Source organism: Tympanuchus pallidicinctus, unplaced genomic scaffold (assembly GCF_026119805.1).
Source record: "Tympanuchus pallidicinctus isolate F22 unplaced genomic scaffold, pur_lepc_1.0 scaffold31, whole genome shotgun sequence".
In the NCBI taxonomy this organism is placed as follows: domain Eukaryota; kingdom Metazoa; phylum Chordata; class Aves; order Galliformes; family Phasianidae; genus Tympanuchus; species Tympanuchus pallidicinctus.
In genome coordinates, this window is record NW_026294749.1 from 2,324,554 (window position 1) to 2,341,873 (window position 17,320).

The 17,320-nt window shown below is 41.5% G+C and overlaps 1 protein-coding gene across 3 annotated transcripts in view; it reads left to right on the top strand.

Moving 5' to 3' along the window:
* The window catches only part of MYLK4 (myosin light chain kinase family member 4), a 58,525-nt gene extending 55,121 nt beyond the window's left edge, over positions 1–3,404 (top strand). For all 3 annotated transcript variants that reach the window (XM_052697611.1, XM_052697610.1, XM_052697609.1), the window contains exon 14: positions 1,397–3,404. The gene's annotated coding sequence lies outside the window, so the exon portion shown is untranslated. The remainder of the gene's footprint in view (positions 1–1,396) is intronic.
* Positions 3,405–17,320: the final 13,916 nt, after the last annotated feature.

The following is a 17,320-nucleotide window of genomic DNA, read 5'->3' on the forward strand; positions in this document are numbered from 1 at the left end:
TGGGCAAAACTCAGTGGGGTCAAGATGTGGACAAGGCTGAGAACACACACACTGTATAACCACTTCCTCTTAGTCATGCATCACGAGTAGCAACCAGGGTACCAAAATAAAAGTAGTGCATTTTTCACTGCTTGCAAGTTTTTAGTGCTGCCATCATCCACTGTCTGCTTGATAAGGCAAGGGATGCGATGGATTTTATTCGCAGTGGATTTTGTCCAGAAACACATGAAAAAGATTGATTGTTGTGAGAGGTTGAATTTTCCATCCTGTTTTGACTAACCAGAGGATTTAAACAGGTACTATACAGTGTGGTCTAATCCCACACAAATTAATGAACTTTAAATGAGCAATACTGGGTACATGAAGTTGTCTTTCCATGGTGCACTGGAGGTCAGTGAGGACTAAGGTACCATTATTATCTCCTGCTTGCCATATGAAGCCACATAACTGTCTGATACGTAACATCTCAGCTTCACCTCCTGCAATGGGAATCCATTGGGAATAAATTTTCTTTGTGGCCCTCACCATTCATCCCCACTTCACTGGTGCTGGAAGAGGTTACATGAAATTTTGGCCCAATCACTTGTGTACTTCTATGCAGTACATTTCAAAAGAGGTTTTCTTGACCTGCTGCAAGACAGGTTTTATCTGTATCTACCATTTCAAATTACTGTCTGCACAGCAACCAAATACTAAAAACGCACCAATCCAGGAAGCGCTGTATTACACACATTTCCATTGGAACCAACATCAACTCTGAGATAAATTGACTGCTCAACAGCAGTCAAAACTGTTTGCTAATAAACCTTTTATTGCTTTGTAGCATAGTAACTCACCCATGACATAACATGGAGGGAAACCTCGTTTTGGCTTTTGTAGTGTTGTTTCCTCTGTGTGTTTATTTCTATTTGGAGCTTATTTGAGCTTGCTTTGAGTGGATCTAGTCCTGCTTTGTTTTTGAAGCTATTTTTATCAAGCAAGTAGTGTGGTTACCACATTTACCCCAAAATAATACACCCAAGTGCCAGCTGACTTAGACCTGGCATCATAAGTGCTTGCAGTGGTAACAAATAAACGGAGAGGTATGCACTGTCCCTTTCCATGCTGGGATGTGTACAGCAAGAGGAACAAAAGCAGAGTAAATGTGTTTCATGGGAGACATCCAGGAGCTGTTCTCCACCTAACAGAGAAAGCCTTGTCTTTTTAGTGTTTTATAAAACATCCCACAAATAAGATGTTTGCAAGAGCCCATTGTAAACAAGAATCTTCAGCACTGCTTCAGCACTTCTTTTCCTTAAGCACAAAGAAACCACCGAGTGGTTGTCTTAGAATGCTTAACCAAATAAAAAATGTATACTGCTGAAATAACTGGATTCTTCTTTTGTTTGTTTTGCAGAAAAGCTGCTGTGTGGTTACTGCTGCTAAGAGATTGGAAAATATCAGCAGTCTTGGTGCTTTACCTCCCTGCCATGACTGAGTCTTTTACTAAATGGACCAACAGCACTTTCGCTGCAGGATAAATCCCAGAATCTCTGAGCTGCTGCTTCTCGATTCAGCTTTCAAAAGAAGGAGAGTATTTTTCTATTAAGAAGTTGTTTCTTCTGGAGCTCCATGTTCTCCATGTCCAGGAGTGCCACATTTGCTCAGTTTCATAACAACGTTTTTTCTATTTTGTCCTCCACTCTCATTTAATTATCAAATGCTCCTTAAGGTTCAAATTACCAGGTTAAGTTGTCTGTTTCTTGTCAGCCAAGAAGACAGCTTGGCACTTTGTTATCTGTGTAGGCAAGGCTGTTTGACGCTGGAATCAAATCATAAACACACACACACACACAAAAACCAACCAAACAAACAAAAAACAAAAAAAGTCAATTTAAAGCTGCATAATGTAGAAGATTTGAAGTTTATGAGCTAACGAATTGCTCAACTTAAAGCCATGATAATTTAATACCAATAAAAGTGAGAATTGAGGCTTTCCTTGCAGATAGGCAAATTTGCTACAACCATAATACATTTTATGATTTTTTTAGCCTGGTGAATTACTGTTCATTTTAAATACACTTGGATTAGTTCCATGAGAAAGAAAAGAAGGCACTATTCAGTCTTGCCCAAGCAGACTCTCTTCTCTGCTTTGCAAGTTATTTTAACAGAAGCTGACTTCACACCAGTGACTTTCCTTATTGCAAAGAACTGATTAAGAGTATTGGCAAAGAGGAGAGTCAGTCTTCTGCTCGTTATAACCCCTGTTTTTTCTAAAGATTTCTTTTCTCTCTTTTTTATCTTACTCCCAAGCCTTTCTAAGTAAGGAAAAAACTGGGAGTCAGAACAGCTGAATTCTGATACCATTTGAATATGGTTCTTTATTAAGTGAACCTCAGTCTTACTTGCTTAGGCTGTGAGGTTGGAATGAGACTTATACCCTGCTGTATATGACTGCCTGGTTTCAGATCTACACACATAGCAAGTATTTTATTCCATGATGCTGACATATTGCAGTGCCTTTAGTTTTTCTTTGATTAATCCAGTTCTGTTCAAACTACAGATTAACATAGTTATCTCTATATATTTAATTATATATTTCATACATGTTTATATTTATGTCTTTTATTAAAGGGGATCAACATGAAGACAAAACCGAACAGCATTATTCATTACCACCCAATGAATTATTTTCACACCTTTGTCCTTTCTGAATAGCACTCACAAATGAAATAAAAGGGCCCACTAATGGGACATCGTGGCCATGACATTATCTACAGCCAGTTCAATCCAATGTTTTAAAGCCATTGTGGTAGATCTATTAAGACTGCTTCTGTAAGCCAATAGGGCTTCTTACAGCTCTGAAATCTGAGAAATATTGATGTGTTGTAATAGCTGTGAATAGATGAGAACCATTACTACAATCACACAGTGATTTGCCATGTAACTGTGATACCACGTAGAGCACTGCCACCTTAAAATCCTTATCTGTAGTCTTAACTGAAGTAAGATTTGACTAGCAGAAATGGAAGTTTTTCTGGGAAAGCAGCTCTTGAGCAGCCTCAAAGCAAGAAAACCAAAATTTAACCTTTAGGTAGAAGCTAGGCTGCTTTATCTTTAGTCACCATTCATGTTTCCCTGTGCAAAATAAATAGAAAACCTACCTTTCTGTTAGGGCTGGAGTTCCCATTCCTATCTGACTACCTTCAAAATACTGTTAGCTTTTTGTACAGTAAAAAAGTTAATGATCAGTCTCAAATACAGCTGGCTAACTCTGGAATGACAAGATCTCATTGCACACTTTACTGCCAGTATTAAAGACTTGGGGTTTTGTTTTTCCTGTGGTGGACATTTACACGAGTACGAATAAATTGCATGGCATTTTGAATCTCATCAAGTGTACTAAAAACAACAGTGTGACTATAGTCTTATCTGCTTTGTTGTTCAGTTTAATTAAGAGAATTTATCACTTGTGGATCTGTTCAAGTGAGTTGTGTTTCAGAGCTTCATGCCATAAGGATCAGCCCATGTAGAGTCCAATGAGCTGAGTTGGCCACTGATACTCTGGAAGATTATTGAGGAACATGGCCTCTGTTACACACATCCACCAAAGTCAGCTGTACAGCTCTCAGTCAGAAATACACATGTGAACTATTAGGAAGGATGGAAGAGTTCGACACATTTCAACTGTTTTGAGAAGGAAGACCCTTTCAAAAGGCAAGAGCTTAGGGCAGGGTACTTCTCTACTTCCCTGCTTGTGCAACTGGGCAGGGTGCTAAAATATTCAAGGGATTTATCTTTCAGTCTTACTAACATGGATAATGATGGTTGCATTCTTGAGTCTTACCTATAAGCTGCCCAACATTTCATCCTTGGAATGGCTACTGTAGTAAAGGATGAATGAGACAGCTGACATACAGCAGAGAGACTCAGCCAGATAAAATCTCAGTTTTACGCAGGATACACTAGAGTAGTCTAACATTAGCATCAGAGTTACTAACAAGTCTATTTGATTCAAGGTGGATGCCACTGGCTTTCCAACTCTTTTTACACAGTGAACAACCTGTAGGCTATGAAACTGATGAAAACATATACAACAGAAATATTTCCCTACTATCATAACCATATTTGTGAGAACCTGAAGCCAGTCACTCCTGAGTACCCTCAAAGAGTATGCAGTTGGCAACCTGTGAAATCTGGTCTGGAGATAACAACAGAAGCTACTTCTTATTTTCTTTTTTTCTGTTCCTTCCAATGTCAGAATCTGAATGAAGTTAAAGCCTAAGCTAAGCTCTTCCATAATTTGATTCCTACCAGGAATAACAGTGCATCTCTACAGAATTAAATAAGGAAAATTTTTGGTCCACATTTTGAGATGCAAGTAGCATGGGAGCTCAGTTTAATCTTCCATCCTCACAGAAAAAAAAAAAACCAAAACCCAGAACACCTAATTTGCCCTAGTCTTGACCAGTTAAAATGAAGAGAAACTTAATTTCTTAGCAGTTAAAGAAGTTCAGTGAAAATACATTTTTCTGGTGTGATTAAATTGCTGCAGTAAGTGTTGAGATATTTTAGCATCTTTGGTTTTATGCTGACATTATGAATTACAGGCAGCCTCTTTCAGTAAAACTTCTCCCACCAGGAGGTGTTCTGCTCTGCTCCACCAATAGGGATCTGAAAAAATCCCATTCCCTTCACATGGCCCCACCAGTGAGCACGGCACTTTCCTGCTGGTGAACTCTTAACATGGGATAAGAATTGTAGTTCTGCTTAGTGCCAAAGACACAGCAGTGATGACTGAGCACCGATGCTCCAAACTCCTTCCTGCTTTCCAGGAGCATGCTGCATCTTCACATACTACTTTTATCATCACCAATATATACTTGTCCTCATGTCTTGCGTGAATAAAACTAAATACTGCATGAATCCATTTAGGGACATTAGATTCTTTCACCTTCCATGAAGGCTTAATAGCTGAACAACTAACTACCTGTCTAAAGTGTAAGTTGAAGACCTGTAGAGGTAATGCTTTGTAAATACATTTTTAGCCACGTCAGTAGAGTTAACAAGCACATTCTGGTGTGGCAGAACGAATATTTGTGTACCCCACAGCAACTTCCCTTCGAAGACAGGCATATGACAACTAAATCTCAAAGCACAGGGATTTTCATGCCATCTTCCATATCTGGTTTTGTAGATTAACTCATGTTTCTCTGGTACATGTTCACTTTGAAAAACCTAAAGCAATCTTGTAAACAGACAATAAGAATAAATGCTGATTTTGTTTACTATAGAGTTTTTGTTTGTGGTATTTAATGTGCTTGTCATTTGCACTAGAAAGTAATGGAAACAGTGCCTTTATCCTATGTGCTGGCTATGAAAGTGTATAGATACACAAAGGAAGAGGCAATTCCATTAAAATAAATTTAAGTATCTAAATCAAAGATCTGCTCAGGCTCACATCTTGTACTCACACCTTGCAGCAAAGCCTCTGCTCTCCCTGCAAACAACTAGGGCTTGACATACTTCTGGCTGAAGCTGAAATCTTGCTGCAAGTCCTTAGATGAGATCTCTAGAGAGAAAAGAAGAGATTGCTGAAATAGCTAAAAGAGCTCCTTTCTCTCTGAATTCTCATGCATTTCACTGTCGGCTTGTTATTTGGTGTTGCTGTCTGAAGAACACACACCCCACCGATGTAAGCTCCATGCAGCCCAGAGATCACTCATCATTTCAGCACAGCTGTACTGGGTAGCCTCTTCCTTTGGCATGTGGGCTACATAAGGAGGTAAGAGATTACTCTTCCAAGTTATTTGACTGTGTAGTTTTTGCATAAAGGCTTTGCTTTCCCTTTCTCCCCAAAAAGTCTTCTAGCAGTCCTTAATTTTATCAGTGACAGCTGCAATATTGTTCTGCTGTTGAGATGCTACACCTGCATTTGACCTTTGTGTTTTTTTCTGAAGCCAGTCACTGTGGTTCAGATTTTAATGCCTTTGAGCCTCATCAAGGAGGTGTTGTTATTTATTTTTTTTAATATTAGCAATTTGTGCATTATGGCTGATGAGGAAGACTTTGTCATAGCATTTCAGTCATCTCAACAGCTCCTGCTAAATGCACGCCACTGGAAAAAATAAAATAAATGTGGATAAAAAAACACTCAGCTCCCACTGTGTGTCTGTAAAGCAACTCCACACTTCTAAAATGTGTTCACTAAGTGCATGTGGTTAAAAATATGTTGACTACAGGAAAAAAAGTCCAACAAGGGACATTCATAATTCTTCATTAATTAATAGTCAACCCTTTTTCTCCCCCAATTATTTCAAACACCTGCTCACAGTAAATTTCCTTTGCAGCTTTTTAATGCTACTTTAATATTACTCAGGACTTGGAAACATACACTAAGCTTCTCCTATTTTTAATTATTTTCAAATTAATTTTAGTTTTCTGAATATTTTCAGTCGTGCCCATTTGTTCAATAAAACTGAATTTTAATTTTAATTTTTTTTTCCTTCTTAAAGGCCTCCTAAAGTTTCCAGAGACTACTTTTATGGGCTGTTTTAATGAAAGGTTTTGGAAAGGGACTGGAGATTTCCAAATTCCTCTCTTCAAGTCTCCTCATACAAAAAAAAAGAAAAAAAAAAAAAAAGAAAAAAAAAAAAGAAAAAAAGAAAAGACTTCACTCAGGTTGACGCACATCTTGCACACAGCAGGTATCCATTCACCTTTGAGCTAAGCCATTTAGCCCTAAGGACACAGCCCAACTGGTGCCATCTCTGGGCTACTGTAAAGTGTGCTGAAAGTGCAGTGAATCAGAATATCCCAGGTTGGAAGGATCTTCAAATCCAGCTCCAGGCTCTACACAGCACCACCAAAAACCAAACCCTATGTCTGAGGGCATTGTCCAAACTCTTACTGAACTTCAGCAGCGACCTTTCCCTGACCCCAGCTGCCCTCCCCTGACGCAGCTCCATGCCGTTCCCTCAGCCCTGTCGCTGTCACACAGAGCAGAGCTCAGCGCTGCCCCTCCGCTTCCTGTGAGGAGCTGCAGCCGCCATCAGGCCTCCCCTCAGCTCTTCTGCTCTGGGCTGAACAACCCAGGGACCTCAGCTGCTCCTTGCACACCTTGCCCTCCAGACCCTTCTGCATCTTTGTAGCCCTCCTTTCATTGCTCTCTAAATGGCACCCAACCCTGCACCCAGTGCTGGCGGGGCAGCTGCACAGCACAGAGCACAGTGGGACAACACCTCCCGTTGCCTGGTGGCAGTGCTAGGCCTGGTGCACCCCAGGGTACGGTTGGCCTTCCTGTCTGCTAGGCCACACTGCTGCCTCAGATACAACTTGCTGCCAGCCAGAACCCCCAGATCCCTTTCTATAGGGCTACTCTCAGCCTCTTGTCCCCCAGTCTGCATGGATATCCAGGGTTGCCTTGTCCCTGATGCAGAATCTGGCACTTACTCGTTTTGAGCTTCATGTGCTTGGTGATTGCTCAGCCTTCCAGTTTGTCGAGAACTATCTACAAGGCCTCTCCACCTTCCAGATTCAGCAGCTCCTCCCAGTTTGGTATAACCTACAAACTTCCTTAGTATGCATTCAGGTCCTGAGTTCAGATCATTTATAAAAACACTGAAGAGAGCTGACAGTAAAATGGAGCCCTGCAGAGCCCCACGAGTGCCTTCTGCTCTCTTTTAATTGGACCCTAACTGGAGCACATGGCAGAGCTGCGCCCTGTGGGCCACAGGCATTTCTGGATGCAGCAGTGCTGCTGTCACCCTCTGCAGTGCCTCTCAGTGCTGAGCTAGCAATATCTCCCCTTTGGCTGAGCATGGGCAAAGCTGTGGTCATGAAAAAGCATGCTCAGAAAAAACCTTTAAAAGGAAATAAGCGCAAGCCAACAAACACTAGCATAAGATATGCTAGAAGGAGAGCAAATTCCTTGAATTTATCAATCCAAATGTGGACTGTATGAGCTCAGGGGATGGAGATGGCTTAGAAATACAGGGCAGGGTCTTGTTTCATTAAAATGTGGTGGTCTCAGTGTGGCAATGGAGCACTGGTGCTGCAGCACACTGCTGCCTGCCGCTTGGTCCCCTCTGTTCTGTTAGGACCCAACAGGTTCATAATCACTTATCAGCAAAGCTTGCTTCACCAGTTGCATTTGAATAAGACAAACCACCAGACTGCTGAAAGGAGCCATTTAATTGGCACCTATATCTGCTAGGATTCTTAGTTTTGCTTTTAACTTCTTTTTTTTTTTTTTTTTTCTTGTTATGATTCACTTGTGCAAACTTAAGAAAAATTCATTGAAAGGAGCTTTTATCATCTGGTTTTAATGCCTGCCAGTGCCCACCTTTCAGAGTCTGGTTGAAGCTGTCTAATGGTATAATTTATTATTTTTCTTCTTCCTGTGACAATGCTATCTCAGTGCAATTCAGAAGGCCTGAATTGTTAGACTTAGTCCTGTGACATTGGCAGGCAGAGAACATATCAAAGCTATAGAATCATAGAATCATAGAAAGGCCTGGGTTGAAAAGGACCTTAACAATCATCTAGTTTCAATACCCGTGCTGTGTCCAGATGCAAATTAAAATTGTCACATGAAGCTGCACTTTGTTATTTGGGTGGCAGTGCCACATATTAATGACCCAGAAATTTTTCTGCAATGCATTTAACATCAGATCAAGGTTGAATTTCATCTTCTGATAATCTGTTGCCCAAATGCTTCTCTATGGTTGTTGTTTTTACATTGAATTGCAATTGTACGCTGAGCTTCAGCACCACTTGGCTGTACTCAGCGCTTCATGATTGCTGTCCTCCAGCAATCTGCACAGCACATCAACCAATCCAGACAGCCAGCTCCATCCCTCAGCCCTTATACCCCAAGGCCAGGCAGCCGTGTTACCCTGCCGATGAGCAAGGACTTCGGTTGAGACACCGTGCTGCAAAGGGCTCGCGCGGCCACGAGAGGTCAGCATTGCTGTTTCTTATTTAATAAAACTGTCTTCGATTGCACTTACTGGGAGGGCGTTTTCGGAAGACAAAGCAGACTTTCCAGCACGGGCTGGGGTAGGCAGCGTTGTGGCACCCCAAGCCTCAGCTAGGGAACATCTTGACATCCATGTGGAGATGGGTGGCCTTTAATATCACTCTGACCACCGTATTTTCAGGCTCTGCACTAAATAAGGGTTTTAGCCTCTTCTCAGCCCAGGCCTGTTCTCAGATTGTGCAAAAGGGCTCAAGGAAGAACCTGAGGTATGATACCAGAAATGGATCAGAGTTTGTGCAACATGAATACTGGCTAAGGCAAATGTGAGGAATGAATGGAGGAACAAGGACTGCTTCTTACATACTATCATTTCATACCATTCTCACTTTAGCAACCTTAAGCTCCTCTGCAGAACCTGAACAGAAAACAGATCTGATTTCAGATTTGCATGTAAATCTGCTGACATAAGTAGAAAAACATGAAGAAACTTGCACACTCCTGGTATAAATAGAAAACTTCACACCATATGGTTTGTGCATCAAGAGAGAAGTTCTATAAGATGTTAAATACATCAAGTGAGATGATGACTACTCTTATTCTAGCTTAAATGGGATGTGAGGGCATTAGGCAGGTACAGGGTTGGTACCTGAGCTAGTAAAACACGTATTCTGTCTTTATCCATGCACAGGAATGCTGTGGTAGTCCTAAGGGAAAGGGTGAGAACAGATGTGAAGATCCATGCATTATCTTGGTTTGTTTAAAAACTAAATGATCGTTATTGAAATAGAAATAGAAATTATACGGTCAGAGAAATCCTCTGTTATGCCATATCTGATGTTCAGTACATAAAATGACATAAGACCTCATACATTTAATTTATTTTTGTCTTACTTTCTAGTATATTTTAAAAATACATATCTTATGTCACCTGCTTTTGTTCAGCAAGCGTTTGATTCTTGCACTACATTTGCCAGGTTGTATAAATTCTTGCTAGCAAGTGTCTTCTCCTCACCTAAGTACTTCTAGACTGACTGACCAAGCCCATTCTTTACCTTTTCTATAAAATAAGCAGAGTAACTGTTTACCTTTTTCATCACACGTTTGAATCATTTTAATGGATCTCTTTCATATACATATGGGTTTTTTACAATGACATACTGTAGGCACTGTAATACAACCCAGCATTCCATTAGCTCCTCAGTGTCAGGCATAACATAAGCATCCTTCCTATTCATTCCCCAGTTGCCAATTTCCATGCTCTTGATTGCCCTTAGCCTCAGTAATCATCAGATCACTGGCTTTCAACAGTGACCTGCAAGTTTCCAGTTTCCAGCCTCCACTGCTACTTGCAAATTCCCAGTACTCAGCTTTCACCACATTTTGTTCTTCCAACTGATGTTGGACTAAGCCCCTCACCTGCACAGTCTGTGGTCCAAGCAGACAAACAAGCCAAAGGCAGCAACAAGAACAGAAGTGCAAAGTGCTTTGACCAGAGTCTTTACCATTCCAGCACTGATCACACATCTGTGTGCCCACTGAGAGCAGCCCTGAGGAAAAGGACTTAGAGGTTCTGGCAGATGAAAAGCTCAACACAAACCAGTAATGTGCTCATGCATCCTGGAAAGCCAACAGTACCCTAGGCTGCATCAAAATAGGGGTAGCCAACAGGGAGAGGGAGGTGATTTGTCCCCCTCTGTTCTGCCCTCATGAGGACCCATCTGGAGTACTGCGGCCAGCTCTGGGGCCTCCAGCACAGAAGAGATGTGGAACTGTTGGAGTGGGCCCAGAGGAGAGCCATGAAATGATCAGAGGACTGGAGCAGTTTTCCTGTGAAGAAAGATTAAGGTAGAGTAGCTTTTTCAGTCTGGAGAAGAGAAAGCTCCGGGAAGATCTCTTGGTGTTTCATAAAGTGAGCTTAGAAACAAGAGGGGGATCAACTTTTTGCAGTCTGACAACGATAGGACAAGAGGAAGCAGTTTTAAACTAAAAGAGGGAGATTTAGATTAGGTTATATGTTTCTTAGAGGGTGGTGAGGCAGTGGTACAGACTGCCCAGAGAAGCTGTGGGTGCCCCACCCCTGGAGGTGCTTAAGACCAGGTTGGATAGAGCCCTGGGCAGCCTAAGCCAGTGGGTTTCATCCTGTCCATGGCAGGGGGTTGGAACTGGGTGGGCTTCAAGGTTCCTTCCAGCTCAAATCATTCTGTGATCCTCTGATTTTGTGATTCTGTGATTCTATGATTCTGTGATCTGCTCTGGAGTGTTGTCTAAATCAGCGACATCCCTGCCTGCTGGCCACCACCCAGCCATAGTGCCACAACATACTTGCCACTCGCGTGTGCTGCATTACTGGTTGTGTGAGTGCTCCCCTGCCTTTCCCAAGCAAAAGCAAAGCTCAGGCAGTAGATCATCTATAACCCAGCTCATGCTGACAGAGTTCAGTTAATAAACACTTACACAGCTCTGGCAGCAGGTCTGGCAGACGGAAGATGATGAACAGCCAGGAGAGAGATGAAGCTCCTCTTGTCCACAGCCAGTTCAGCTGCAGCCTGGTGGACCAGTGAGGACATTCTGTGGGTCTCTGGTTCTTATCTCAGCTGCAGCTTCTGCTGCCTGCACAAGCCCTGGGCATAGACAGGGAATGGGGCTAGGTCATTTCAAAAGGGTGACCGGTTCACTGAGGATCTGAATGTGGGCCCCAGCAGCTCAATCAGAACTGCTTGATTTTTCAATTAGTCATCTGGAGGATATAAAGGGAGGGAGAAGGCTGCAGAAATTGGTTTATTACAAATGCACTGCTTCCTGCCATGATGAACACCCAAGTTATGGCGATGTTATTGGTGATTTGACTGGACAGGATGGGGCCCTTGGTGGCACTGGTTTGTGGGGAAGTGTCTTAACCACTTGTGAAGTCAAATGCTGGCTTGATTCTCTTCTTAACCCCAATCCTGTGTTCATGAATTCACTTTTAAATAACAACAAAATCCACATATGTACTGTATTCTGATGCCAGCTTTCACTTAAGCAGTGAGTTATCACTGGGTGTCTCATGAGCAAACGCATGAAGGCTTGGCAATCTCAGAAGACAGCTAAGATGAAGTGGGCAGCATCTTCTCTCCATGCTACTACTTGAAGCAAAGAAATAAGAAACAGACTGAAAGGTCTGGCAAAGCAAAAGCAGATAGTCTCTGCTCTTAATTTCTTGAGCAAATCCCTGTGTACTGGCACATTCTGCATAAAGGCAGTATTGGCAATTTTGAGTATCAAAGCTCCAATGCCTTCCAAAATCCTTAGAGTGGCTTAAAGATTCTGAGACTTCTTAAAAAAAAAAAAGGTCGATTTCCTTTTATTTTCCTTTGGGTTTTGGGGTCTTTTGAGGAGTGTTTTTTTCCTCTTTGTTGCAAAAATAAAGGTTTACCTTTTGCTGCGAATGAATGCAGAGGGCCTTATGGACTCCCCTGGTTCCAGCTTCTGAGTCTTTAAGGGAAACACGAAAAGTCATTAAGATATGCAATTAAATCATGACCGTGGCTAGCACAGCAAATATAAATGCAAACCCTGCCCTAGAGAACAAAGACCCATTCATTCTACCTAAATTGGTTTTGTAACTTGCTTGCTGCTTCTTTTTTTTTCCCCCATCCTTATTTCTTCAGAACAAGGGGGAACTTTCTTGGCTAATGCCACATCCTGGATAGTAAGAAAAGCCTGTGCTCAGCTGCCTGAGTCTGCCGTTGCTCCTGTCTGCCACCCCTCTAGAAAAGTGAGGTTACAAGCAAATATCAGCAGAGACAGAACAAAAATAAAAAGCCTTGATAACTCTGGTAAAGTCACCATTATGCAACTACAAATGATAGGAGTGGAAATATAGATGCTGAAAATGTTTAAAGGCAGCTGAGGTTGCATTTCTTATTGGAAGTAAGAGGTGAAGGAAGATCAGTCGATGGCAAGCGCTCTTACTCCATATATTGAGAAGGATTTGCCAGCAAAGGATATTAATGACCTGAGAGTGAATTGCAAGACCACAGGGGAAATCTGAACTGAAAATGGAAAAGACAGAAAGCTAGGCAGGGGGATTTGTATCGAGTTAAAGTGTCAACATTTAGAGATGGATGGATCACTGTAGCTCAGACCAGGAGGAACAAAAAAAAAAGCTCAACAAAGAAACCAAAGTATACATCAAACCATACCACCAGTGTTTCCCTTTACTCCAAAATTAAAGCTCTGCCAGCCTGACCTTTAAATGTGCAACCAGATTGGTTCAGAGTTAAAAGTAGCAGTTTAAAGAGTGGGGCAGATTGCCTCTGACACCTCTCAAAAACTTTTTGTTCCTCCTCAATATCCCTCAGGCCTTCTTTTTTGTATCCCTGGAGTGTCACTGAATACCATCTCTTTGGTACTTCATTAAATTTAAATAACCCAACACACATAAATGTATGAAGGGCTTTCAGAAGGCAATGCATCCAGAAAGGTTGCTGGCCAAGTATATTGAAGGACCAGTGGTGCAATACTTAGGGTTACAGTTTTTTGAAGACAACGATTTGTATTGGAGTATTCTGTTTTATAATCCCCTCTCTGTTCCTATCATGAATACATACTACAAGATGTAATCTATGAAAAGTGTCTTCCATGTTTTTCATTCAGATCTTCTCTCATTTAAACATGAGGACCACACATTTGAGACATCATGCTCATGCTGCAATTTACAGAATGGGCTGGGGTGTTGGGTTGGTGTTGTTTTCTTACCGCTTCTTAGGAATCATTTAAGTTCTAGGCATTTCCATGGCTGTTTTTGCCCTTTAATCCCCACAGACTGGCTGAGTGCTTTGGCTTAGTCTTCCTCTTTCTGAAATGAGGCATGGTCCTGTTGATCCCCTAATGTGAGCCAGAAGAGGGGGTTAGGGGAGGACAGGGAGGTCTGTTCTGCCAGTATGGGGTAGGTCAAGGGAGGACCCTGCCCAGGGGTTCACAAGCCTCAGCAAACATCAACAAATGTCAGTGGGGGTAATTTTTTCTGCATGGAGGAATATGATTCTACACCTTTGCTTCATACACACTCCCACCATTTCATCAGACACCATTTTGTCAGACTGCCTCTCTGCTGCCATCTATCCCAGAGCAACAAAATGTAAGGGAATATTGGCAGGAAGGTTCAATCGTACCCCCATCTGCCTCTGACATTGTGGGTCAATATAATAAAATAGGAGGCCTTACCTTCAGAGCAGCCCTCATCGTTAATGTCAGGAAATCAACAATTATGTGATTTTGGGGATGTCCAGCAAGACTCATTTGTGGAGCATTTCTTCCAACAGAACAAGAGAAGGAACAGGATATTTATGAAGGATGGGATTCAAGATAAGATGAGTATATTTATTAGCTGGCACCATAGCAGAAAGCAGCAGGAGCAAGCATGCACAAAGGTTTTTTAGGCACTTCATTTGGATGTAGAGTTTGTGTATGCTCTACAATTGGCTTCCAATTACTGCAAACCACTGATGGGAACTGAGAAGGGGCTGCAGCTTCTTACGTGCCTTCCAGAGTGAAGAAAGCTGTTTTCAAAAAGAGGAACCATACTGCCCAACTTCACAAGCACCTACACCTGGAGCAGGTGTTATGAAGGCAGGAGCTCTCCCAAGGCGCTTAATGTGTTGGGCTGTCACATCCAGCTGGGGCTAGGGCTCAGCTGGATAGTGTTGGCTGAGTCTCTATTGGCAATTTTTGTCCCAAAGAAGTCACCAAGGCTGTTTCATGTGGTTAATTGCTGGCTGACAGAGATCTCTCAGCACATCTCTCCCATGTTTTTGGCAGTGGTGCTTAGAGTGAAAACAAATAAATTAAACAAGAGAAAAGAAAAGCCCTCCCTCAACCCCCAGCCAGTGTGTTCCAATGTGCTCAAAGCCTTTGACTGGCAAATATTTGGAATCTATTCTCAGAAAGAGTTCCAAAGGTTTCCCAAAACCCAGATTTGACTAGACTCTCACATTCTCAGTGAAAGGAAACAGAGTGAATAGATAGGGTGTGATACAGACTTTTCTGAAAGTTTGTTTGGATTTCAGGAAGTGAACATGATAAGCCATACAGCCCCTTCCTGCTTTTAATTTTTTTTTCCAATACATCCTGACAAATTCTTGAAAGAGAGAAATCTTAGATGAGTTTGTCAAGTTCCTTCCACCTCACTTGTCCTTTTAAAAGCCATCCATACATTAAACTGGGAGCTAGCATGAAATCAGTCTTTACCAGCTGAATCCTTGGGCACATATGAAAGCTGTTTCCTTCATCATTTCTGCAGCACAGAACACTATTTTCTTTCTTTTTCCATCTCTTTCAAAACTTGAAGAGTTTGGGAAATAGTTCACTGTGTACTGTAGAATGCACCGTAGGTATGGAAAAGGGGAGAAAAGAAATAATCCTTATCATGTTGAGCACTGCAGATGTTGAAGTGCGAATGAGGCCTCTGACATCACATTGGACTTGCTGCCATAAGCCTGAACAAAGACCAAGCAAGACCATTCTCCAGCCTAGCTGCCCCAGGTTCAAAAAGGACGACTGCATAACACCCAGTTACAAAAAACTGCCCTTCTCTAGGCAGATTTGTTCCTATGCATGCTCATTTACTTGGCATAAGGTCTGGTCTTCATGGTCATTCCAATGTGCTCATAGATGTCTGGATTGCCAATATGTGTCTGACTCTTTGTCTTAATTCAGACAGACCTCTGAATTTTCAGATATCTGATTTTCATGCCGGGGTACCTATATAGATAAGCTGTTTTCTGAGTGTGTCCCCATCTAGGATAGAGTATTTCTAAGTGAGAGAAAAAATCAGGTACCTCAATAAAAAATAATTTTATTTCCCCCCCCTCTTTTTCCCAGCTCTCAGTTCTCTGATACTGTACAAAAAGCAAACATTTGTTAGTGGCGCTTTTCAGAAAGCAGGCTTTTAATACTTGATCAGACAAATCTCTGGAATGCTGTATGTTACTGTAAATATGAGGCCGGGCAAACAAATTCTATTTCACTGCTGGAACGTGCTGACCTTCCTTTCCTCTTGTTTGTATGATCTGGACTAATTTCTTATTTGAAATCAACAGCACCTAAAAGTATTCCCTAGAATTAATTTTTAAAAGCAACTTGCTGCACTGATTCTACATGTTGCATGGATATTCAAGGGTCATTTAGTGCAGTAGAGATTTTTCCCCCAGTAGATGTTACCAGAGCCTAACAGGAAGATGGAGAAGGGCTACAACAGCAAGGGTATTAATGGCACTAAAGAATGTAATGGGTTAATGCATCAGATAATCTTTGAAATATACATGGTGAAAGCTTAAAACAATTTTATATTTGTAGCAGTCAGGTGAGTGGCAAAGAAAATCTATACCGTTCCTGTAATAGTTTCTGAGAATGGGTTTTTTTTCTATTCTTTTTATAGAGGCCATTAAGTCATATGCTGATAGTTGGTGCTGCTTTTTTTGAAGATACATTCCTGTTGTGAAACATACAAGTACTGAGAAACTCTTACTGAAGCATATGTAGAAGTATGAACATCTGCCTTCTCCTACCAATGAAGCTTCTTCTCAGCTTTGGAGATCTTTTAAATGGGGGGAGATCAGTAAATTTTCCATACTGATGAAGAATTTAGCCATTTTGATGAGGCTATCAATAGGGACTATAATAATTAGACATTACATAGGGCCAAAAAATACCCAGCTTTTCTGTTTCTTCCTGAATTACTTTCTATATTTGCCCCAATCAACCTAATCCTTTTCTTGTAACCTATCCCTAGTTCAACAGGCTTATTGACTCTGAATCTCTTCATCTGCAAAACAGAACTACTTTTGTGCCATAACAGTGCAATACATTCAAACAAACATTCATGTGGTATCATTTCAAAACTTCCAGATAAAATACATGCTAGCCATAATATCTCTGTAGTGCCAAGGAACCAGCTGTGTTCTGGCTGTATGTGTGCATGCATGGTGCTATTACCACTTCACTAGGAGGTATCCCATGACAGAACTGATGCCAGATCATAAATCTGTGGCCTCCTCAGCAGTGCAGTCCTCTGCAGGCTCAACCTAGAAAGCATTTCCAACAAAGTGTTTTTAAAAAACAGTATATGTGTTTCATTACTTACTCTGCTGCAGCTGGTCTTTTGTTTTTTTCTCTTATTTTTATCTCTTTCAACTCTTCATTTGTCTCCCTGTTGGGAAAAAAGATGAGACAGTAATACATGGAAACCATAAATGACCTCACTTTTAGGATATCTGAAACAAAGATGGAGATGTGATTTGGATAGAGCGGGGTGGTCTAAAGAAAGAGGATCGCAAAGAAAACTAAGAGTTGAAGGAAATGTGGGCCACTCCAGCTAGC